Consider the following 25,026-nt stretch of genomic DNA (forward strand, 5'->3'; position numbering starts at 1 on the left):
ATAATGATTTCAAAATTATTTCACTAATTACTTACATGATTATGATCTTTCAAAGATAGAAATAGAGGAATCTCAATTATCCACTATGACTTTCAACATTCCTTAAGTAGTTGTTTAACATTTGTATATTTACCAATAGATTCATAAATTATCGATAAATTGTGCCCTCTGTTGAGGCCACTACCAGGGGTAGAAACAGGCCGAGTGGATGGGTTGGGATTGCAGGACTCATACAGTAACATAGAGAAAAATCAGAACATTTATTGTTGTTGCCTGCTGGGGGTCATGCTAGAACTGTTGGTGCCATCACGACATAAGTAATTAGACTGTGACATTTAAAGACCTAAAATATTATTTGAATATTGAAACGTTGTCTTAACCCTTTTTCATAACATATTGGCTATACTGAACAAGTCACGACACCATGTTTTTATCTTTTATTTTTACTAAATTATGTATTTTATACACACTATATTTACTTGATTTTGATGAGTTAGTTCTATTTATAAATTTAATTCAATTTTTTTCTTATTTTACATAGTTCCTAAAAAAGAGAAAAAAGGGAAACAAAGGAAAATTACAAAGATATTAAAATGTCCTAGCCAAATTCCCCCTCTCGCTCCTCCAAATTCTCCTCCCGCTTTCTCCCAAATACCGGTTCCCTCCAAATTCTATTTTTCCATTAAATCATATTCCCTCGCATTTATGCCCATTTCTCCTCAGACCTAGTCGTTTCTCCCTCTAGTTTCTTCTGTGAACTGTTTTCTAGGGTTTAGTTTCATTCTTTCGCTTTCTTTGTATCTCTATTACTTACATTGTTTTAATCTCTTGTGAAGTATTCAACTGCAAAGTGCGGGAATCAGCAGGCAATTGCTATTTTGCAAATTGTAAGTCTCTCTCTCTTCTCCCTCTCTTTTGTCTTTGTTACAGTTTTAATTTGGTGATTATATCTCTGTATTTCTGCCAATGAAATCAAAATAATTAGATATATGTAACCCTACCAACTTAATTTTGAGAAATTGGGAGTGACTAGAGTAACAGAGTCGCAGAGGTCCTTAAACTGTCACCATATGCTTTGTCTTATTGTTTAGTTCCCTGACTTGTTAGTTTTATCTTTATTTGCGTAAGAATGAACTATTCTTAAGATCCATTTTATTTATTAAAAAGATTCTGACTTCCAAGTTCCTGGCAGCAGACATTCAGCTTTCCAAAATTCTTTCAAATCTCCTTCAACAGGTATTGAAAATTACACTTAGATTTTTGCTCATGATCCTTGAATTTGTGTGTTTGATTCTAATACTGTGTTTTTGCCATCAACGTACTTCCCTCGCTCAACCTTAGGTTCAAACTAGTTGAAAAATGAGACTTCTCATTCAAACTCATTAAGGAGATATGGATAAGTGAATGAAGTTCTTATTGTAGAAAAGTTATCACGGAAAGAAATATTCATTAGTTAACCAATAAAAAATGAAACCTTTTATCTGTAAAGGGATGGCAGTACCAAATGCAACAGATCAAGACAATTGCATATATATATTTCTCATTGACTCAGAAATCTAGCTTCTAATGTACCAATCAGTTGTAGGTAAATGTCTTCATAGCTGAGTAGTAGATCTACTAATTTTTCTAAAGATAAATTGGTAATTTCAATTTACGTTGGTACTCACCAATACTTATTTTGAAAAAAAAAAAAAACCAGATTTTAACTTAGCAGAAAGTGGGAAACTACTCTTTATAAGTTTCATTTAAAGAGGACTTGGTTCTTTGTGTTGTGACGCGAGTCCATATTTAAAGGGTTGCATAAATTTCATATCAGCTTATCCAGATGCTTTGTTTGAAGTGCTTCACATATAGTCTCGCACCCTCGCTTACGTGTCCTAGTCCATTGTTTTTGCTAAACTGCAGAACTATGTCATCATATTTTGTGATTTATACTGGAATCTTTCCTCTTGATGGTCTACATTATGACTGAGATAGTTACATACACATTTTGACTCTTATTTATTTACTATAAACAACTTTTCTGGCTTACAGTGTGCTATGACTAATTTGGGAAGTGGACTAAAATTGAGTTAAATTTACGAGTGCTTTGTGAACTAGTTGAAGTTGGATAAAAAAAATATTTAAATTGGTCTAGCCATTTTATTTGAAAGCTAACTGGGAATCAACTTGTATGCTAATGTTGCTAGTGTTACTGTACTACAGTTGTACGGGTGTCTTTCTACTTCTCATCTGGTGTCGTCTTTTAGAGGCTTAGCATGAGACATTGAATTGATTTTCATTTGACATACTTCTATTTATGATATGATATTTTGTAGGGTCCAATATATCAGTTATCAATATTGGTTAAGCAAGGAAAATATCAATTGAGTTGAATGACCAGAAGATAACAATTGTGTTGAATGGCCAGTCTTCCAATGTGGAGAGCTTCACCATCTATAAGTTGGAAGCTTATTACATAACAGTTGAGCCATACGAAAAGGCGAAGAAAATAATGGAAGATATAATTCTAGATTTTCATAAGAACTCAAATATGGGTGTCATGATTGAGGTAGATTGTTCTTGTACTCTTTTCTTTTTAGTTTGTGTTTTTCATGCTGGTGTGAATTCATCCTTACCTTTCTCTTCACTTTTTGGTTGTTTCTATCTATTTGTATTTTCACATGCTCGTTCATGATATCTAGTACATTATTTGTTATGTAAACCCGCTTAGTTTATTTTCTGGTCATCTATCTTCTAATTGACAAGGTTAGATAACTATTTAACTTTCCTATTACTGAAGGCTCGTGACAATGTTGTGAACTAACTGATCGAAGTATCTCTTCAGTTGTAAATATTTACCTTCTCAAAGAAATGCTCTCTTTAATTGTTTTCCACTGCCTTTTCATTGTTCTTTACCAACTAAACTGCAAGCTTTCACTTCTTTGATGTCTGTAAATTCATATATTTTCTTGTGTTACTTTTTTTGTTATATGCCGAAAAAATTACCTTCACTTTATTTATTTGTGAAATTAGAACTATTATATTAGATATTTATTGCTATTTAGAAATTTTAATTATATATCTCAGGTAGATATGGTGTCATAAAGCTAAATCACTGCCTGAATTGTTGGGCCCGGTGCTTGGCAACAAATCATCTTGTATTACTAAATATGCATTGATTTGCAGGCCAAGTTTGTTAATGTATTGATTTCTCTCTTTCTTTTGAAGCAGATTGGCTCTATTACTTGAATTTTGGCAGCAATTTAGTTTGTTAACTCTTTGGGTAGGCTATGTTGTGTAAGTCTAAGTCATAGGATTAGGTGCTTTTTCTTACTGATGATTGAATTATTGATTGGGAACAATGAATATAGCTGGCTCAGTGACATCTTCCTATGTGACTACAGGTAGATGGAATACATATTTGGAATCACAACTTACATAAATAGATGATGGTTTTCTTGACAAACTGATTGCATGTGGATTTTCCTTATCCTTGGAACTACTTTTTACAGAAACTTACAATAATATCTAGGAACAAAAAAAGGTCCCTGTCATTTTTATTGTGAGAATTGATTCGGCAGTCTACGTTTCCAACTCCAATTGCATGAATGCATGTACTAATTATTAAACTGAAAGAAACTAATCAAGCAAAGGTACCTGCAAGGGTGGCTCAGTTGGTTGAGCATGGGGCTTTCATAATAGAGGTCTCAGGTTTGAAACCCCCTGCCTACAGCAGCAAGGGCCTTCTGGGTCGAGCTTGTCGCATGGGACTTGTCTAGTACGGGTTATCTTTTCTGTGTGGTTTGCGAGCTATTGCACAGGAGCTGGGTTTACCTAGTGCGCACCCAAAGGGGCCTGCGGGTTCCCATGTCATTAAAAAAAAAAAAAATCAAGTAAAGGTTCGATAGATGAGATGTCAAGTAAGTTATCTCCCAAAGCTTAAAGTGCTTTTACTTCTTTTCTCCATGTTACATTAATTAGCTGAGACTAATTTGTTTCAAGGATTTTTTTTTTTTTTTTTTTTTTTTTTTTTTGCAGTTACTATTACATACTAGTGAAATTCATGCCTTAAAAGATTTATTCAAATTTCCTGATCAAGAAATGATATGTTGAAGTAAGTTGATTGTTTATAAATTCTATTTTTTCTGGTTCAAGTTTTGGCAACTTTTTTGTTGCTTCTCTTTTGTCTGAAGTTGACACTGGCTTAATTTGCTTAAACCCCACAAAATAAGCATTTTCTTGTAGTGTCTCTTCCACTTAATCTTCTTCTTCATAAGTAATGTTCACTAGATTTTTATTTTAACTCTTAACATGATATCCTATCTTTTTTTCTTTGGAATGGCCAGCTTGTGGGCTGGTTGTATGGTATTCCCAGTACACCTACATTTTCTGGCTGCCACAATATATCACTGTTTAGGCTCTTAATATCATTCAATTCTTGGCAAAATACCTGTTTATTTTAACAAACAAATTGAGATAGACCACAAGTTGTTGGTGTTCTGTAGTAATTGTTATTGCAAGTCTAATATAAGGTTCTGATTTAATTTTGGATTCATTCTCACTGCTGCTGCTGTTAATTTACTTCTTCAAAGTGAAATAGGATTCAGGAACCTACTGAATCAATGTCCTCTTACTTCGGGGCTTCTTGGAACCACATCAGCATTCAATTACTTCAGGATTTAGGTTCACAAATGCCAAAATAAATTCAACCCTGCTAACTTTTTACAAATAGCTTTAGCTTGAGGACATGAATTTAAGGCTTCCTCTGTTTTAGCTTGTGCTCCACTGTGTATAAAGAATGTTAATGATAATATACTCTAGCCAGAGGAGTTTGTTGGCATCTTAGAGGGGTTGCTCTTTGTTTCATATTGACAGTAACTATTTTAAAGTTACTTTACCATATAGATCATGATACTATTATGTTGCTATAATCCTCAAGACTAGATTGTGTGTGTGTTTGCTTTTCACGTATGCATCACTGTTACAAATATTCTTATATATAACATTAATTTCTTTTATCAGTAACCACTAAAGGAATTGAATATTTACCATAATTAGAGAAGAAAATACATCAAGTGGTTGCAAAATTTTTTTACATTTGAAGTTGTTAATGCGAACTCTTCATTACTTCATTGAGGACATGCAAGGGTAATTTTTTTTTTTTTGATTAAGCACCGGGTGTCTGAGTCTCTTTGAGCCCCGACTAATCCCGGGGGTGCACAGGCCCTCGGCAAGGAGTTTCCCGCAAGTGCACCACGGGTAATTCAGTTTCCTGTGTCCGATGGCCCTCAGAAATTGTTTGCACCCAGCGAGTTTCGAACTTGAGACCTTGAAAGGGAGCACCCCAAGGCTCAAGTCAATTGCCACCAGGCCAACCCCTGAGGGATGCAAGGGTAATTACTTGGACCCTTTTCATGTATTGGTGTGGTTAAAGAGTGTTTTATTTGGAGTTGGTTGCTACTTTCGTCCCTGGAATGAACTTAATAATGCTTTGGTAATTCTATACATGAAAGGAATTGCCAGTGGAGTGATTCGGATTCATGAGTTACGACCACGCGTACAACTTTATTTGGATGTTTGCTTACTCTTCTTTCAAGTCTTCAAGCAGCTGTACTCTTTTTTTTCCTTGCCCTTTTTTGGGTTTGAATTAAAAATAAAAGCAGACGTGCAAGTCCACCATGTTTTGATTTCTATATCAACATTCCATATAGGTGCTACGTCTTGAACGTAGTTTGTTTCTTGTTCTAACATGCACATGTATTTCTTTCAGCGTGTCTGTTTTTACAACCTTGTAAGATGGTTGGAGGTTGACTACTTTCTTTTGTATATTATATTCCTATACTGCTGTTATCGTTAGCTTACTTTTTTTTATTTTTTAAAATTGTCGGACAAAATACAATTAGACGCAACAGATGATGGTTAAGCTAATCAAGAGCTGTTGTCTCAAACTTCAATCAAGGTATCTTCTCATTTCACTCTTCTTACTCTGTTGCTTCATAGTAACTACTACCACTATTTAGATAGAGAGAGCAATTTTTTAAGTTGAATCCTTTAGGAAGTTTAGTCGATCGCTCTAGGGAATTGATTAGTTCTTGTAAATTATCCATGTCCTAATTCAATATTATTCAGAATGTAATAAATTATTTTGAAAATGTTCTAACTTTAAAATTGGGCAAATATTATTTGATAATGATGCCTGCTTGTTACACCATTTAGCATTTGTGTCTATATTCTGGTAAAGATGATGTTGTTTGGATTATATATATGTTGACCCTCTGGTTGTGTTTTTTCAAGTATAAGCATTGTTGCGATTGTTTTTTTTTTTTTTTTTTTTTTTTTCATTTGTTACTAAATGGAGTTTCTTTTATGTAAAGAGATATTTATCTCTATTTTCAGATAATTGGATGTTCTAGTGGTCAGCATTCTTAGAATTGATAGTATCAATATATTAGCGTTGACTAAACTTACCAAACCATCCTTTTTAGCAGTAGCTTCGACTAATTCTAATCATTGATGATTACTGGAATTTCTATGTTATTCAAGTCTCAAGGCATCGTTGAAATTCTTATCAAATCCGGTTTCCATTGTATGCAGCGCTGCCTTCTTCTCCGAATTTGATGATTTTGATAAATTCTAATTGTATTGCTATCAAAATTTACTAATTTACTTCTATCTTTCACCGTTGCTATTTGCGGATTTTATATAGGAAGGATGAAGTTCTTCAACAACAGGAAATAAAGTCTGCGACAACTAAGAGTTTGAAGACAAAGTAAAAGTTTTGGAGACATATTATGTTATTTTTTTGGGTTATGCATATATACAAAGACAATGTATTATAATGTGCATTTTGTATATGTTATGTTTGTGTTTTTAGCAATGAGATATTCTTATATAATTCTATTTTCCAGAATATATTGTATCAATTATGACAATTTGCAGTGACAATTTTATTTTGTCAGTAAAAGCAATATTTTGAGTGACGACATGATAATTTACCTACAAATTCGTCACTAATTTATACATTTAGGGACGGATTATTTTGTGTATAAAAGGTAGCCTTTAATGACAAAGTTATGTTTGTCGTCACTGATTAATATAAATAGTTAGTGACAAGATAATTTTGTCGGCATTAGTAACCTTTTTAGTGACAAAAACACACTATCAACTACGAAAATCTTTCCTTTTTATGACAAATATGTTCGTCACAAATACTATGCATTTGGGGACGAAAGGATGATTTCGTAGTTAATAAACTTTATTTAGCGACGAAACATTAAGTAGTCTTTGTATACTTTTAGCGACCCGCTTTTAGGGACGAATGATTGACGAAATTTTTTTCGTCACACAAGATTTTTGGTGACGAAATATGACTTATAAGTGACAAAATTATTTGTCCCTAATAATCGAATTTGTTGTAGTGCCAGCAGAGCCCCCATACCTTGCCAGGGTATAAGGTGGTAACGTGCCTGATGGATCCATTCAGTGTAAAATTAAGGTATCGTCCTATCTAGGCGGAGCGATCCTTGTCCTACGGTGGCTACATAGTTTCAGGCTATCTGAGCCTTCTCGGTAATTTGTGCAACTCCCAAAAACATGAACATAATATAGTTGGCTAAGAAGCCCATGATTTTCGTGAAATAACTTGTAATCATGATTTCACGAAATAACTTGTAACATAGCTTGTATCATGGTTTTATGAAATAACTTGTATTTAGCATGTATATTTCTTGTATCATGGCATGAAAATAATTATATGATTTAATTGCATGAAAACTTGTAGACATATAGGATATTCATGAAATAATCATTCTTAGTCAAAAACATGCATGCAACAACCCATGGAATACAAAATATGGGTTTTCATGGATTACGGACAGATTCTCAATAATCATAAAGAAATATTAAGAACTCAATGATGGAATTATAACAATTCATACATAATATAATCATGGACATGGGACCTGGGGTTATCGCGAGCATGATATAGAAACCCTAGTTTTAGTAGAGAATCATAATTTATGGATTATGAGGCGTTGGAAGAAACAATGATGTTCCCACACGTAGATAGTAACTCTACATACCTTAGTCGCTCCAAAACTTGAATTAAAGACTTGAGCTTTGAAGAAGATTTCCAAAATCTTGAATTCTTGAACCTTGAGATGGGTTTTCTTGAAAACCCTATGTTAAGAATGATGAATTCTTGCTTAATGATCATGAACGTATGTTGGAATTGACTGGATTGCATGGAATAGGCTTACCTTAAAGTTCTTAAAGGTTGGGAGAGAAGAGCTTAGTCCTTAGGGCTTGAGAGACTTCTTTAGGGTTCTTTACCTCAGAAAAATTGGTTTAAAACGAAGTGGGAAAGAATATAACTGTTGACACCCAATCTCGTCCCTCCTTTTTAATCTATTGGGCTTCTAAAAGTATTAATGAAATAAATATTTTGTTTTCACTACCATTTTGTTATGTCTACTACTATTAATAGTGTTACTATTTTTTACTATCAGCGTTACGAGCATTACTTTATCACTTCAGGATTTGTACTGGTTAAATTAATTATAAATCAATACTTTTGTAAATCCTTTACTTTCCACATATTAATTACTAATCGCCTTCATATAATATATGTTGTACTAGTTATTAATTATTAAATTAGAAGCCCAAAAGTGATTAAAATAAAGGGGAAAGGATCCAAATTTTTGGCCACAAATACAGCCCATAACAGCCTAAATGGCAGCCCATTAATCACCAATTTTCAGCCAAATAAATGGCCCAGACAAAATTCCTACTGGCCCAAATAAGTTCCCAGCCCATCTTTCTTTAATTCCCTCAGACCCCTTTTCTCTTTTCCCTTCATTCTTCAACGAACAGAGCCCAACAATACACAAAAACATTTATTTTTCAGCTTCTTGAAAACCTAATCCAAATAAAACATCCGTTTTCTTGTCTTCTTCCACCTTTTTTCCTGTTCTGTACAAGACGCGTGCCCTCTCCTCCTTCCCTCTTTGAGCAAATTGTATTTTACTTTCAGCCATGGACAGCCTTGTTACACCATTTTCGTGCAACACTTTCCTCTCTCCTCTTCAACGATTTGAAAACACTTGGAAGTTTCTGAAAAAAATCAACTTTTGAAGCTTTGATTTTGGGGTCAAACGGGACATTACGAAAAATTCCCGCTTGGGAATCTGTAGAAAAATCATCAAAACCCTAGTTTCCTACCCCTATAAATATATCTCTAACTCTTGAGCAAAAGGGGGCAAAAAAAAAAAAGAAGTTTTTGGAAGATAAAAAATTTCAAAATTTCTCAACTCTTGTCTATCTACTTTAGTTATTTATAAGTTTTAATTCTCATTTTATTGGGGAAGTAGTAGTGGATCTAAGACCTCAAAGCCTCGTTCACTGCTCCCGTGGAAGGTAATAATCCGAAAGCATTATTTTACTTCTTCTCTTGTTAATAACGTGTGTTTGTTTAGAAAAACCATGTCATAGATCTGTTCTTTTTTTTTTTTTTTTTGCAGCCTGAGTACAAGATCTGATGTTTATGTTAGGTTATTTCTTTTTTGTGTAGTCAAAACCACGTATTTGTTTTTATTTGTTTGGATCTGTGAGTAAATGATTAAGCGCTAAAAGAGAATTATTATGTTAAAATTATAGTCTCCAATCTCCATGTTTCAATATCACGCTTGTAAGATGTTTGTAGAAATTATTTTTTGGTTCTCTCTCCCTTTCGTTTGAGTTTAAAAAAATAACTTATGTGAATCTCATTAATAAAATCTGCATTGTTAATTTACTATGACTAGTGTGGTTTGTTTTGTGCCACTGTCCACTTAAATGTTTAACCAGCTTGTCTTCGTGATAGAAAATGATTTCTTAGAGATTTATTACCTGTCAAAGTATCAATATATTAAAATTTAGATCTGGTTTCCTAGTTTTCTTGGATAGATGTCACTAGACTTTGAGCTAATAGTCATGAGATTGCCATTAGGATCCTCAGATGTTGTACGTAACAAACTGTTAAAATTTTCCTAATATTGGTTTGTCATATCTTTTGCTTAATGTTTAGAGATAGATATCACTTAAATATAAAGCTATATACCAAAACTTTCTTAAGTTCATGAAAGTCTCTAGTTGATGTAATAGCTTTTCTTTTAGGCATCAGTGCTTATCACCACATTTCCCTGTGCATATGTTAACTATTAGCTTTGTTCAGAGCCACTCTTCGGAGTGGTTTAAATATTGAATAGCATGAGCTATAGATCATTGTTACCTTTTTATTATGTGAAATGATAGTCCCAAGGGAAGGTTAAGTTATCTAATCTTTATCTTTGTCTTTTCTTTTGCATGAACAACTTGGAGCAAACATGGAGTCTTAACGCAAGACTCTTCCCAGCATGAACTTGAGTCCTTTCTCTCGAACTATCATTTTCTTTTGTCCTAGCTATGTAAAAAATATAAAAATAGTGGAAACATTCTCCACCCCTACTCTTTTGTTTGCTCTAGATAAGTTAGTACTTGGTGTGCGCTTTAATATTAAATCACCTTTTTGCCCTAACGTTTAGGATTTATATTTAACTAATAGTTAAAATCGGTAATTGAATCCTACAAACCTGCTTATTTGATAAACCAAGTTTTTAGTCCGAAAAATTACTTATTTCATGCGTGAAAAGTTAAGTTCAAGTGACTTCTCAAAAGGATCATTCAAATCACATTGTTACAAGTTTGATCAGAATTCATTTTGTCATTTTTTCTAAATTTCTTTAAAGTTAAGTCACTTTTTAGTTACCCATGTGGCTAAATATTTTATAAGTTTACTATATTTTCTTCAGACAACACAAATTTCATTCTTGTGCTTATTTAATTTAACTAATAGATGTTCTACTTTCTACTTTAATGTTATCCTCATGCAGTCATTCATATTTCGTAAGATTCTAACAAATATACGTAGTACAATATTTTCAAAATATTCATACTTAGCCATATTTCAATTAATCTTAAGTCCGGTCGGTTAATCATTATTAATGGAACTTAGAGGATGCATAATACCTTCCCTCTAGGTTAATTGAACCCTTACCTAGAATCTCAAGTTTCGCAGACTCTTAAAATCAACTTTAGATAATTACTTTAATTAACTTTAGGTGTCCTAATTCACCATAAATAATTAGGTGGCGACTCCTTAAACTTTAATTAATCCCGGAATTACCGGGATGTTGTAAACTATTTTGACTTAGGTTAAAATAGGGTATGACAATAACGAAGTTTGGCTCTTAGAATATCGTGGTCGGTGCGCGGTCGCGCAGCTGGAGGGTACTTCGCGCAGGTGATCACGTAGCGAAGGCAGTAACACTGCCTCTGGTGCGCGATCGCACACTTGAAGTGTACTTCGCGCAGAGTAAAACGGGTATAACTTCTAGCACAGTAGCTCCGTTTGAGCTCCATAATATATGGTTGGAAAGGTATTTCAAAGTGCCTACAACTTTCATGTTTTGAGTTTCTCAAATTCTAACGCACTACCGAAACCGGTCATAACTAACTGTCTCGGACTTAGACGAATTTAGGCTAAGAGTAACTTCACTTTTTGGTTTGACTTCAAAACGACTGTTTATCACCCGAATGGATTCATATAGCTAAAATATGATCTTTATACTAGTTTCATACATTCACATCTAACTCGGATTTACGGGATATTACAGGTATAACGTGAATTGATCCACGTTATACCCCAACTTTTTTTTCCCTCTGTCAGAATCACAAAACGAAAAAAAAAATTGTATAACGTGGATCAGAATTATTTGTATAACGTGGATCAGTCCACGTTATACCCCTAATTCGTAGAGACACTTTTAGCGGTGTAGTTGAGGCCAACCATGCTAAATGTTCAATCGCCGGAATCAAAGGGACCCCATTGCTCTTCTAGCAATTCTTGAACACTCATATCTTCTTCTAATTTTGTTCAACTTTTCTCTTTCTTCTTTTCTTTCTATTTTGCAAATTTAAATTCTCAAGTGAATTCTTCTTGCAATTTTACTTTTTTTTTCTTTAACTTACATAATATGAAAATTGAACGATCGAAATGGAATATGATGGTATAGGATCCCAATTAATAATGACGATCTTTAGCATTAGGCATCATAATTAATAAACAATCTCCTTTGTCGAATAAAATGTGGTTGGAATGTAAAACTATTTTTTTCTCTTTCCTTGTAAGAAAGAAGAAGAAAGAATTAGGAAAGAAAAAATTCTCTCAAAATAGCATTTAAAACTTTTACTAACTAATTTAAGGGCAACTTACACAAATGACTACACTTTGGGCTTTTTCCAAGTATAGCTACACTTTTGCTAATTACATTTCGTAGCTACAGTAACGTGTATTCGAATTCGGTTGTATTTCGTTGTATTCAATTCGGATGTATTCAATTAAGCTGGATTCATTCCTAACTAATTTTACATTGTATTCAACTTATTGTATTTTAAATTCGGTTGTATTCAATGTAAAATTAGTTAGGAATGAATCCAGCTTAATTGAATACATCCGAATTGAATACAACGAAATACAACCGAATTCAAATATACGTTACTGTAGCTACGAAATGTAATTAGTAAAAGTGTAGCTATGCTTGGAAAAAGCCCAAAGTGTAGTCATTTGTGTAAGTTGCCCTTAAATTAGTTAGTAAAAGTTTTAAATGCTATTTTGAGAGAATTTTTCTTTCCTAATTCTTTCTTCTTCTTTCTTACAAGGAAAGAGAAAAAATAGTTTTACATTCCAACCATATTTTATTCTACAAGGAGATTGTTTATTAATTATGATGTCTAATGCTAAATATCATCATTATTAATTGAGATCCTATACCATCATATTCCTTTTCAGATCGTTCAATTTTCATATTATGTAAGTTAAAAAAAAAGAAGTAAAATTGCAAGAAGAATTCACTTGAGAATTTAAATTTGCAAAATAGAAAGAGAAAAGTTGAACAAAATTAGAAGAAGATATGAGTGTTCAAGAATTGCTAGAAGAGCAATCAGATCCCTTTGATTCCAGCGATTGAACATTTAGCATGGTTGGCCTCAGCTACACCGCTAAAAGTGTCTCCTGAATTAGGGGTATAACGTGGACTGATCCACGTTATACAAATAATTTTGTATAACGTGGATCAGTCCACGTTATACAATTTTTTTTTTTCGTTTTGTGATTCTGACAGAGGGAAAAAAAAGTTGGGGTATAACGTGGATCAGTCCACGTTATACCCCTTTTGGTATATATATTTTCGGCTACCCTCTTTTGGTTTATACTGTGTATTTTTATACCCTTTAGGCTCCGGACTCAGAGAATTGTCCAGTCGTACTAACTTTTCAGCCATTAACTCACTAGAAGAAAATTAGAGCTCATGGTCAGTGATTATATTGCCTGAATTTTTATGCACTAACAATTTAAAAAATATTTACACAATCAAATAACTTAAAAGGTAATAACAGATAAATAACTTTAAGTAGCAAGCATGAATTGATAAATTACACTGATAATAAAAAAAAATTGTTAGTCTCAGTGTATTGTAATTTGCTTTTGGGGAATAATTAATCTATTACAGACATCCGTTACTTCATAATATGGAAGAATCAATCTATAGATATAAAATCAGTAACTCATAGATTTTCAAGTATAAATAACTCATTGCACAGCCACTGAATTACAAGTACAGTTCCTTCTACTCCATTAGAAACAGCCTCCACTCGATGCTCCATTTGGCTAGTGCGTCCGCGACTTGATTAGCTACTCTATAACAATGTTGGATGATATGATTTGTCTGAGAGAGTGTCTGTTTAGTATCATCTATGGAGTCTTGGAGTTGCCATGCTATTTTCGTATTGCCCTTGAGCATATCGACAATAACCAAGGAATCACAGTCAACGGTAATGTTTTGAAAACCTTGAGAAATATATACATCACTGCACTCCTAATTAGGCCGCAGGTGCCTGTGCTAAGTTGTTGCTTCCCTTTCCCGGATTTTTAGCAAATGCCGAGGTGATTGTTCCATTGGCATCTCTGATAATTGTTCCATTGGCATCTCTGATAATTCCTCCGGCTCCTATTGAATCCTCGCAATTATGGTTGTCATACGTATTGACTTTTATCCAATCTAATGGGGGTTTGATCCATCTCATTGTGATGCACACAATCTTGTGCGAGCCATTCCCGTGTGGGTTGTAATTGGTCTTTTAGATTATCCACCTGAGATGATAAGCAACATTGTAAATTAGTCTGGCCTTAGACACTTTAGAGTTACCATACCTGTTTTGAACACCGAGCTTTCCAAATTTCCCAGCATATGATGATAGGAGCCGCTTTGAGTACTCATACTGTCTTACATTGTATCATCACTATACATATGCTAGGAGCCGCTTTGAGTACTCATACTGTCTTACGTTGTATCATCACTATACACTAACAAATGGCTTACAGGAATAATCATCATTTCAGCTAGTACTCATCATCGATCTTCTCCATTTAAATTCTTTGCATTTTGCACCCTTAACATATGTATGCTTTTGTAATTCGGACTATATCCTTTATTCTTTAACAATATACATCTTAATCTCTTTAGTTTCTTATAAAACCAGAGAAAGACATATATTTTAGTAATTAATTAATAGGGTAAAATAAGAAAGACACAAGTAAAATTTCCTAAAAATTATACTTTTATTTCCATAGCCACTTTCGGTTGCAGAGGAGGATGCTAATAAAACAGAAGTGTGTTGTATGTATATATATAATGGCGGCCTTTTTTATGAGTATTTAGCAGGTATAGATGTAATTAAGCATTGTGACCTGCAATGTTTTAGCTTGTACGAACATTAGATTAACAATAACAAATTGTTAGACTTTTAAAAACATAAAAGAGAGTAATTTAAAAAGCAAAGATGTTCTCTGTTAAGAAAGAAGACTGAGTTTTTGTTTGGGTAGAACGGTTTAAATTCTGAAGTTTTTTTTTTTTTTTTGGTTTGGTGAAGTTTACTACTTACTGCACATAAAAATATTTCTTAGGAAATTCTAATTGTGGGCTTTCCTATTTTACCCTCTTAAATAATTAGTATTAAATTTTTTTTTCTGGTTTTATAAGAAAATAAAGAGATCAGAGCATATATTGTTAAAAAAAAATAAAAAATTAAAGGATAGGATGCGAATGGCAAGAACATACCCACGTTAGAGGAGCAAAATGCAAAATGCAAAATGCAAAAAAAAAAAAAAAAAAAAAAAAAAAAAACTCTCCATTTCGTAAACAATTCGGGGGGCAAGAGCCAAGTCATGATAATTTCCACGAACTCATCGATCAAGCTTTTTATGATCGGATGACTTTCGTATGTACGTCTTTTTTTTATTGCATATGAAAGTCATCGGATTCATAAAAATCTTGATCGATGAATTCGTGGAAATTACCATGACTTGCCTCTTGCCCTCCTCCCAAATTGTTTGCAAAATGGAGGAGTACTAGCTAGCTGAAATGACGATCATTCCTGTGGCCATTGTTAGTGATTAGTAATGATTACAAGATCAAAAAATGCCCAAAACTATGTAGCGATGACTGGACTTCTTGTCCCTTTACACACCGAGGGAAAAAAGCTCGTCGTTGTCACCCATGAAAATACGACTATTTGCCAATTCCTTGTCTTGGTTTCAACTTCAGAGTTCAGACCATGTCTAAAAAGAGATGGGTTGTGAATTGTGCCATTGAGTACGTGTACTACATCCGGCGAAATACAGGACTCAGCTATGTCGTGCATGTTAGTACATTGTGTGATAGAAGAGTTTGTTTTCTTCGCACATACATTAAAAGAGCTCTGCCCTTGTGACTAATATATAGCCTGTTCGATCAAATTTTTGAAAAACTAATAGAAGTGTTTATTTTTCGAAAAGATAAACACATATTTTAGAAAATGAAGGAGTTTGGCCAAGTCTATTGCTGAAAAAATATATATTTATATATACTTGAGTAGTAGTAGACGTTGCTTCTTGGTTTTAAGCAGCAGCTGAAAAAAGTAGTTTCTATGGAAAAAAAAAAAAAAGTTAATTTTTCTTTGGACAAGATTATCCATATCAAGTTTCATATTTACCAAACTTAACTAGAAGTTGCAACATTTTTTCGTAAGACATTTAAAAATAATTTTTCAGGATATTAGTCAAAATAATAACTACTAACAAAACATTTCTTGAGTAATTTAGCCAAATATAAATTGCTATTCTCCCAAAACGTTTTTTTTTTTTTTTTTTTTTCAAAAAGAAGTATCTCTCAAAATAAGCTGATTTCGGCAACTTGACCAAACAGCTTCTAAATGCACCAACAAATTTTGAGTTCTTTGTTCTTCATTTTTTTTCTAAATCTCAATCAAGAATTGAGATGGTTCATAATGAATTTTTTCCCCCACTATTTTAGACTAAATCATGCAAGTTTTATGAGGGGCTGATGAATCTTGAAACTTGAAATTATTCTACTACTAAGGTGGAAAAAATGGATGATGAAATTTTAAGCTATGAAAGAAGAAAAAAAGTGTGTGGAATTGGGTTTGTGACTTGTTGGTGAATGAGTTTTGAGGCTACTATGGTGCATCTTATATAAGCTAAAAAGATTGATTTATGACCTATTTCTTTTTATTTCCATTAAATTAAGGCTCTCTGTGATAACATTTGTTGAATTATTTTGTTAACATAAAGCCAAGATTTACCTATTTGAGACCCCACACACATCCCAACCAAAACCGTTTCTCCTTTTTTTTTTCCCTAATATCATCTAAATTCACGTGATATTTTTGTATTATTACACAAACAGCTGGATCAATTTTTTCTTTTCACACGTAGGATTGTTTGTGGGTCGGTTTGGTAGGATTTTCAGATAGTTTAATTCGGTATTTTCAGTATTTGAATTCTTAAAATGTCATACTAATCTGAAATTCAGTGTGGTTAGCGGGGCCAGGTCCATTGAATCGATACCGGATTCATTTGTACCTAGTACGTTCTCCGCAGATCATAAATTTATGTGTAAATAGTTAAATTAAAATAATATTAGATTGAACTCATAACTTTTAAAATATAATCAGTTCAATGCTAGAAACCTTAATTTAAACTTGAACGCATAAAATTTAAATCTTGGGTCCGCCTTTGATCAGTTTGATGTTGGGATTTAATTTTCTCATTTCAATTTTTGTTTGTTTGGTTCGGTAACTTTATCTTTTTTTCAATTTGAATAAGAACTGTAACTTTCTTTTTCGCCTTTAATCAAAAATGAATTAGAGGAAAACTCTGTGTGATTATGTATGAACTTTATTCACTCAATTACCGTCTTTGTTGTCATATAAGCCACAATTAACTATTTGAGACCCCACATACACTCACAAACGACAAAAACCGTTTCTCTTTTACTTCCTTTTTTTCCTAATATCATCTATTTGTGCTGCAATTTTTATTATTTACTCCCTTCGTCTAAAGATATGTGGCATTTTTTGTTTTTAATATTTCATGCGTAATTAAACTGAGACAATTAAATTAAAATGATGGAGTATCTCTCATGTATTATAATTTGTACATTATTTAATGTTTATTTAATAAAGGCATAATTAAGTGTTTTGTTCTCTTGTAAGTCAAAATCAACCGATTTGAGACCCGCACACACGCATAAACAACAACATCAATTTCAATTCTGATTCACTTTTTTCCTAATATCATTTAAATTACTTCAAGACTACAAGTACAAACTTCTAACTCTTGTAATCTTTACGTAATATTTTTTATATTGTTATTCACCGTTTTACAATTTTTAATTTCCATTATATTAAGGTTACGGGATGACATTTGTTGAATTGTTTTGTTATCATATGAGCCAAAACTAACCTATTTGAGACCCCACACACACGACCCAACAAAAATCGTTTCTCTATTTTTTTTTTTTTTTTCCTATCATCTAAAATCACGTGATATTTTTGTATTATTATACAAACAGCTGGATCAGTTTTTTTCTTTTCACACGTAAGAGTGTTTGTGGGTTCGTATAATACGATTTTCAGATGGTTTAATTCGGTTTTTTTTTTCTTTAAAATGTTATACTAATATTATACTATACTTAATTAAATTCCTCATGGTTGGTAGGGGCGGATCCAATGTATCAATATCGGATTCTTCTAAACACAGTACTTTCAACGTGAAGCATAAATTTATGTGTAACTATTTATTAAAATTGAAATAATACTAGATATGAACCCATAGCTTAAAAATATAATGGGTCAATGCTAAAAAGACATAAAATTGAACCCATAAAATATAAACCCCGGATCCGACTCTGATGGTTGGGCTTTTCTCATTTTGATTTTGATTCGTTCAGTTCGGTAACTTCAATTTTTTTTGCCCGATTTATATAAGAATTGTAACTTTTCTTTTCGTCTTTGTTAAAAAGTGAAAAAAATCGTAGTTAAATCATTTTAGTTAGAGGAAATGTCTGTCATTATGTATGAACTTTTATTCACTGTGTTACAGTCCATGTTCCCATATAAGCCACAATTAACCTATTTGAGACCCCACACCACAGGCACACACTAAGAACAAAAATCGCCCTCTTCTATTTCGTTTTTTCCCTAATATCATCTAAAGTACTACAAGACTACAAGTTCAAGCTTCTAACTCTTATAATCTTTACATGATATTCTTTGTATTATTATTTACTTTGTTACTATTTTTATTATTTACTCCATTCGTCTAAATGCATGTGGCATTTTTCATCTTTTAGATTTCATGCGTAACTAAACTTTGACAGTTAAATTAAAATGATTAAAAATGATGGAGTATTATTTAATGAATTACAATTTTTACATTATTTAATTTTAATTTAATAAAGTCATAATTCAATGTTTTGTTCAACCGTTTCTATTCTAATTCGTTTTTTCCTAATATCATCTAAAGTACCATAGGACTACAAGTTCAAGCTTCTAACTCTTCTAATCCTTACGCAATATTTTTTGTATTATAATTCACTGTGTTATAATCTTTATTATTTAGTCCCTTCGTCTTAATGTATGTGACATTTTTCATTTTTAAAAATCCATGCGTAATTAAAGTGAGACAATTAAATTAAAACAGGATCGGAGTATTATATAATGTATTAAAAATTGTACATTATTTAATGTTGATTTAATAAGGGCATAATGAAATGTTTTGTTCTCATATAAGCCAAAATTAACCGATTTGAGACGCCTCCCCCACACACATGCACAAACACCAAAAATCGTATTCTCTTCTATTTGGTTTTTTTTCTTAATATCATCTGAAGTGCTTCAAGACTACAAGCTGAAGGAAAATATTCTATTGATAAACTCTTTAAGTCTCTAAATGCTCTCTACAATCTCCACAATATAAAATAAATAGCAGCAGCCTTATTTATAATAGTAAGAAACCTACTTTAACTCAAAACAAGAAAATCTATTCCTATATTAATTTGACTATAAATCCTAACTAGACATGAATTAAAATATCAAATCCTAACCAATTTTGATTTTCTTCAATTTTGAATTATTATTTCTAACATTCTCCCGTAATTCAAAATTGTATATCTAATTCATGATGCACTTGTCACCATCTTCAAATTCTTTGAGGCACTTGTTTCCAATCCATCAATTGTTGAAGCACTTTCTCTTCAACCTTCACAATCGCCGGAGCACTTTCTCTCCAACATTCCAATTTGTTGATGTACGTTCTCACTAACCTTCAATAGTTGAAGCACTTTCTCTTCAGCCTTCACAATCGTTGGAGCACTTTCTCTCCAACATTTCAATTTGTTGATGCACTTTCTCATCAACCTTCCATTGTTGAAGCACTTTCTCTTCAACCTTCACAATCGTTGGAGCACTTTCTCTCCAACGTTCCAATTTTGTTGATGCACGTTCTCACTAACCTTCAATAGTTGAAGCACTTTCTCTTCAACCTTCATAATCGTTGGAGAACTTTCTCTCCAACATTTCAATTTTGTTGATGCACATTCTCATCAACCTTCCATTGTTGAAGCGCTTTCTCTTCAACCTTCACAATCGTTGGAGCACTTTCTTTCCAACATTCCAATTTTGTTAATGCACTTTCTCACCAACCTTCAATTGTTGAAGCACTTTCTCTTCAAACTTCAACCGTTGGAGCACTTTCTCTCCCACATTCCAATTTTGTTGATGCACTTTCTCTTCAACCTTTATAATCGTTGGAGCACTTTCTCTCCAACATTCCAATTTTGTTGATGCACTTTCTATCAACCTTGCAATTATTATTTTTTGCCTTTTCTTTAACTTTTAGAGAAGATGTTCTTCCTCTTGTGCATATGTGCTTGCACCTCTTTAAACTTACAATCTTTTTGTCAGTCCTTCTCAGCATGATTATTTTTCATGCATATCATTAGTCGAACGTTTGCTAACATCATCATCATCGGCCTGATGGGGGGCATATATGAGTCATAGCCGCCCGCGGGCAGCGAAAGCTCTTTGATTTTCTACCAGGATCGTGCAAGCTCTGATACCAATTTGAAGGAAAATCTTTTATTGATAAACTTTATGAGTCTCTGAATACTCTCTACAATCTCCACAATATAAAATAAATAGCAGCAGCCCTATTTATAATAGTAAGAAACCAACTTTAACTCAAAACAAGAAAACCTATTCCTATATTAATTTGACTATAAATTCTAACTAAATATGAATTAAAATATCAAATCCTAACCAATTTTGATTTCCTACAATTTTGAATTATTATTTCCAACAAAGCTTCTAACTCTTGTAGTCGTTACGTAATATTTTTGTATTATTATTCATTGTGTTACAATCTTTATCATTTACTCCCTCAGTTATAATGTATGTGACATTATTTGCCTTTTGCATTCAAATTATGTGAATTTTGATTAATATTTTAATTTTCTTGATCATATTAACATGAGAAGGATTGCAACTTATTGTACCTTTTTAATAATTTTTGAACATCTAAATTAATTATTATAATATTGAATCATCTAATCTAATTTAGCTTCAATTCAAAGATTAGTCAAATTATCTCTCAAAAAAAAAAAAAAAAAGAAGGAGAAAAATGCCACATAACTTGAAACAAAATACTAGTAGTTAATGTATTACAATTTTAATATTATTATTCATGAATGAGTAATAATTGCTTCACATTAGTTACTGCTGCATTAAGATCATAATCTAGTATGTGAGCCAATCTACTCTTAACTCTTATACAGTAGTCCCTAATTCTTTATATTTTCCTCCCCCTAATTCTTTATTCTTTATAAGTATTGAGAACAAACATTAACCAAATTAAAGGCCAAACAAAATAACAAATGCCCCAAAATGCACCCCCCCCCCCCCCGGCGGAGTCCTAAGTAGGGCTGAAACGTAACTAGCTACCATTAGCAAAATCTGACCCCTCTCAGCAAACATCCTGGTCGCAGACAGGGAAGGTTCGATCACAGCCTTGCGTGTGTCTGTTAGAAAAATGGGAAAAGTATAATCTAATAAGAAAGCTTTTGAGGTGTGAAAAGTTGTATACAGATTAGGAAAATATAAGCAATTCCTCTCAGAATGCAATAAATTCATGTTTATACCTGCAAACTTTTCTTGGTCACTTCATGAAGGAAAGCCTAATATATATAGTCAAGAAAGAGACTATTCAGAATAGTTACTTATTTCATGAACATATGTATCTATTTAAACTAGTAAAGAAGCGCGGTAATTAAAATCTTATTAAATTTTTGAAATTGATCCCTACATTTAGCTCAAATAATTTTTTCAATAAAGAAAATGCATAATACAATTATAATATGCATGAAAAATTGAACTAATGTGGTGATAAGCATAAGCCTTAGATTAACAGAAAGGAAAGAACTACACAAAAAGCGAGCAATAAAAGAGAAATAAGCACAAAAAAATTTGTCTACACCTTTGTTTGATAAACACTTCCAATTGAGACGAACATATAACAATGAAAATTAAATCTATCTTTAAATAAGTTGTAATACTACAACAACATTCAATATATATCTTTCCTTCATTCTCCTTAAATCTTCCATTTATTTTCTTATCTCCACCCTCCTTCAAAATACATTCAACCATTTCTCATTCACTTTCATCTTCTAAGCCTCCGTGCCCATAAGCATAACAAAATAAAATTCCGAAAAAATAATGAAACCTAAGTACCAATTTTCAAATCAATTGAATGGGAAAAAAAACCTTCTAAGGAATACATATATGTGAGGAGATTCCAACATTTCTTTTGAATTATAAGTCAAGGTTGTCACACATAAGCTTGCTTTAAATGTCTTAAGGTTGCCACATCACTTTTCTATTGCCCACAATTATATATCATTTATTCATGAAATTAAAAGAAAGTGAGATAAAATATAAATAATTAATGATAAAGTAAAATAGAATAAGGAAATTAGATGGATTTAAAGAGAATTTTGAATGAATACATTAGCTCTTTAATTAAAGAGTTTGGGTGATTTTATGGGGAATTATGTGAAGGTATGTATCATCTTCAACAATGCTAATTATGGGGAAGTTAATGTTGATTATAGGGAATTAGTGGGTTCAAATAAAAGGACTAAAAAGCAAAAACATCGAGTGAAATCATATATACTGTGAGAGAAAATTTTAAAAGGAAGAAACTCTATATTAATATCTCAATAATGCAAAAAGAAATGACACTGTAAAACCATAAAGCAAAAGGAACTGTACATATATTGAAATAGATCATTATTGAAGTAAGTAATACCAATGATATTAATCGGAGAAAGGCGATAAGGAAGAGGTACTGTAGCCTGTGGGTTTTGTTGGTAGTAATGAAGTGAGAGACTCAGGACAACTTTTGACTTTTAGAAAGGTAGCGTATGGAAACGTCACAAAAATCTGCTGAAAGGACACGTTCCCCCCTTTTTTTTTGACTAATTAACTAATAGGAGTTAAAATGGATTAAAAGGCCAAAATTATGAGAAAAAAGATAAATGAAAACTCTGCATTTGTGTTGCGCCACGTCAGCGGGCCTTTGGCCTGCTTTTATATATATATAAGATTTAAGTTTTAAATAAAATTTGAAATACCAGGACTTATAATATTTAAAGCTTAGGCATTCAAACTCATTTGGCCTTCCTTTGTGGTGAACATCATTTCATTGGGAGCAGCTACCTAGCCACAATTGAAATAAAAGCCAAGTATGCGTTATTATAAATTTTCTAATAGAGAAGCTATGACCCCTCATCGACTTTTCGATATTTCCAGCTACTTGTTGAAATTAACATTAACATACGCAATAAGCTGCTTTTATTTATCGTGTGCTTAATTAATGCTTGGTCTGTAAAAATTGTTGGAATTTTAAGCTTAAGCTTTTTAAAAATAAGTTGGTGTGAATGAGAAATGGAGGGAAAAGTTGAAAATTTGAGCAAAGTTCCTTTTGGAAGAGAACTTTGTACCACATTGGTGGTGGAAAGGGAGAGTTGTGTGTTTGTACATGAAAGCACATACTCTAGCTCACAAAGAGTTGAGAAGAAAGTCTCTCCTTGCGCTGTCGTCGCTCGGCTTCGGATTTGAATTTGGATTACAACGAAAAATCTTGAACTTCTGCAATTGAAAATTCTTAACTTCTTCTCTTCACATTCAGTGCATCGTTTTCAAACAAAACTGTAAGTGTCGTGTGATTTGCTTCGCTATTTGAGTTCGCCGGAGTTTTGTAGTTTGCATTGCCGCTATTACAGAAACGTTCTTTCGTTCTATCCTGGGAGGAAGTAACCCAGATCCTTAGCAACCATGAGAGGGTTATAATTCCTTAAGGATGGACAGGCAACTTGTGGGCTCAGAATATTTTTTTTCTACATCTTCTACATTTCTGTTTTGATTATTTTATTTTTGGTTTTGATTAACAAACAGAAACTTGTTTATTAATTCTTTGTTTCAGATTACAGGTTCTAACGAAAATTTACTAAGTATAAAATGTTTATACCAGCCTAATAAATATATGGTACTATAGGTTTTTATATACTTTATTATCATTAAATAATTAGTCAATTAATACACATTTTCACATTAAATTATAAATCCACTTATGGTAAATTAGAATAAATTGATATAAGCACCAAGTGCGATTAAGTTTCTAATAGCCTAATGGCTTGACTGATCGATGAACTGAAAATTGGTGAAGCTTTTCGCGTAGCTTCATTTTTCTCTCCTTTACTTCGCTACTTGCATTGTTTGTCGATTAGGCCCTGATGTAATAGCGAAAGGGGATCTGCCTTCAAGTCAACCTAAAATTACAAGATCTCAAGCTAGGAACTCCAAGTCTTCAAATTTTAGATTATATTTAGGTATTCGAGAAATGAGATAAGTCTCTTCTTATTGTTGTTCCTGGGGTGGGGGGGGGGGGTGGCGGGGGGGTGAGATCCATATTCAAATTTCTGCAATTATTCTCCATAAAAGGTCAATAGTTTAGGGCTTTAGGCTAGTTGTTGTTAGGAATCTTTTCAAGATTTAGGTTTGCCTTACCCCTGTTTGGATGGTTGTTTCCCGTGGTTCATTAATGTATGGTTTTCTATGAAATCATGTTTGTTTTCATTGTTTTTAAAATTATGTTGTATGGTATTGTAAATCCGTTTTAATCCCGTGGTTATATAACCATGAAAAACTCCGATTTTTGTAATCACGAATTTGGTGATTTTTGTGTGGTTATGTATTTCACTTAGCCATTATACCCACCCCACCCTACCACCCACTACCCTCACCTCCACCCACCACCACCACTCCACCCCCTAAACCCCACAATCACCCCACACCACCAACCCCTCCACCATTCCCACCCCCCACCACCCCAAACCTACTTAAATCAAAGTAACATTTTTAGCCCTTATGTAGGTTGAGAAAGAACACTAGAAAGGAATACTTCTCAGTTGAAGTAATCAAGATGATATAAAAAAAATCTTGATAATATAGATATTTTCAGGCAACTTTGTTATTTGCTTTTTTTAAACTGAAAGAGACAAAGAAAAAAAGAAG

At 32.7% G+C, this 25,026-nt stretch overlaps 2 long non-coding RNA genes across 3 annotated transcripts; both read left to right on the forward strand.

Annotated features, from left to right (window-relative positions):
* The first annotated feature begins 549 nt into the window (after positions 1 to 549).
* Positions 550 to 2,467, forward strand: LOC132068425 (uncharacterized). Of its 2 annotated transcripts, none has more exons than XR_009417394.1 (3): positions 550 to 887; positions 1,193 to 1,236; positions 2,319 to 2,467. It is a non-coding gene; the product is annotated as an uncharacterized LOC132068425 (long non-coding RNA). The 2 variants fall into 2 exon arrangements; XR_009417393.1 differs by having other exon boundaries at positions 552 to 887; positions 1,196 to 1,236.
* A 6-nt stretch (positions 2,468 to 2,473) lies between these two features.
* LOC132068426 (uncharacterized) lies at positions 2,474 to 4,097 on the forward strand. Its single transcript, XR_009417395.1, has 2 exons — positions 2,474 to 3,902; positions 4,021 to 4,097. It is a non-coding gene; the product is annotated as an uncharacterized LOC132068426 (long non-coding RNA).
* Positions 4,098 to 25,026: the final 20,929 nt, after the last annotated feature.

The sequence above is a fragment of the Lycium ferocissimum genome, chromosome 8, assembly GCF_029784015.1.
Source record: "Lycium ferocissimum isolate CSIRO_LF1 chromosome 8, AGI_CSIRO_Lferr_CH_V1, whole genome shotgun sequence".
NCBI classification, from domain to species: domain Eukaryota; kingdom Viridiplantae; phylum Streptophyta; class Magnoliopsida; order Solanales; family Solanaceae; genus Lycium; species Lycium ferocissimum.